The 1,189-nt window shown below is 39.4% G+C and overlaps 1 long non-coding RNA gene across 1 annotated transcript; it reads left to right on the top strand.

The window, feature by feature from the left end:
- The first annotated feature begins 9 nt into the window (after window positions 1-9).
- LOC107683728 (uncharacterized) lies at window positions 10-955 on the top strand. Its single transcript, XR_001633760.1, has 3 exons — window positions 10-385; window positions 463-559; window positions 809-955. It is a non-coding gene; the product is annotated as an uncharacterized LOC107683728 (long non-coding RNA).
- The last annotated feature ends 234 nt before the right edge of the window (window positions 956-1,189 follow it).

Genomic DNA, 1,189 nt, shown 5'->3' with positions numbered 1-1,189 from the left:
GCATCCAGCTGCCAGTAAGTTACTGTAAAATTTACAGCAACCTATTTACAGTGTACATGTTCACTGCCATGTTCACAAGGATACATGTTCAATTTGGTCAAAATGAGAAATCTTACAAGACTGCATAATTTTGCTGCTGACTGATTTGGAATATGAATCATATTGGGGAGTGTGATGATGTCTAAATGCTGTCTAGGTAGGCAGTTCAAACCATGCCTTCATCTTCTCCACTGTACCGCTTCAGGAAAATGTACAGGTGTTTGCCAAATGAAGGTGACACAGAGTAGAACAGCTCTCTCTGACTCAAGACTTCCTGTCTGTCCTGCAGCAGCAGCATCTTCTGGTTTACACTGGAAAGACGCGTTTAGCACGGAACCTGCTGCAGGTACGAGCGGCTGATGGTGACGGTCAGACTTCATGAACGCTGTGTTGTGTTTTCACTGGATCACTGTGTGTGTGCAGGATGTGGTGAGGAGCTGGTATGCACGTTTACCCTCCATCGTATAGAACGCAGAGCAGCTGGTGACCAATGCAGAGGAGTTTGCTGAAGCCTGCATGGGTGAGACACACACACAAGGATGATATGGGTTAATGGTGACATTTTCTAAAAATTAAGGTTTAAAAAATATAGACTAGAATTGTTCCACCATATTGCACAAAATCAAAGTAGCATTAATCAGTTCAGTGTCCGATATCAGCCTGCATGTCAAGAAGCCCTTAACACTTAATTTAACCACTGGTAAGAACATAAATGGTTAAAGTAAAATGTATTTTATGAATATTGTTGATCCTGCTGATGTTTTGACAGGGCATTGGTTCTGTCAGTGGAGCTGGATATGGGATCTCAATCATTCAGAAGATCTCTGAACATCCTGAACAACAGCAGACGACATAAATCTGTGTGCCTTAACTGATATTATTTCAGACAAGTTATTTTTAGGACATGGCTCTGTACTCAGACCTTTCTTTTAATATTTTTTTTGGCTGTATAACAAAAGTACTCAGATGAAGATTAATTAATTACATACTACAGTTTAGAATAACTTATGTTAGGCTATGTTTATTGTGATGGCTCTTCATTATGAGTATTAAGATGGAAGTTTAGGGTTGCCTCATGAAATCATTTTAATCGTTAACAAAAGCTACTGTCACTTTAAAAGAAAAACAACCTATCTTGTATGCCTAAAGT

The sequence above is a fragment of the Sinocyclocheilus anshuiensis genome, unplaced genomic scaffold (assembly GCF_001515605.1).
Source record: "Sinocyclocheilus anshuiensis isolate Anshui unplaced genomic scaffold, SAMN03320099.WGS_v1.1 scaffold5299, whole genome shotgun sequence".
Classification (NCBI taxonomy): Eukaryota; Metazoa; Chordata; class Actinopteri; order Cypriniformes; family Cyprinidae; genus Sinocyclocheilus; species Sinocyclocheilus anshuiensis.
Note: the sequence above shows the minus strand (reverse complement) of the source record. Positions and strands in the feature narration are given on the sequence as shown.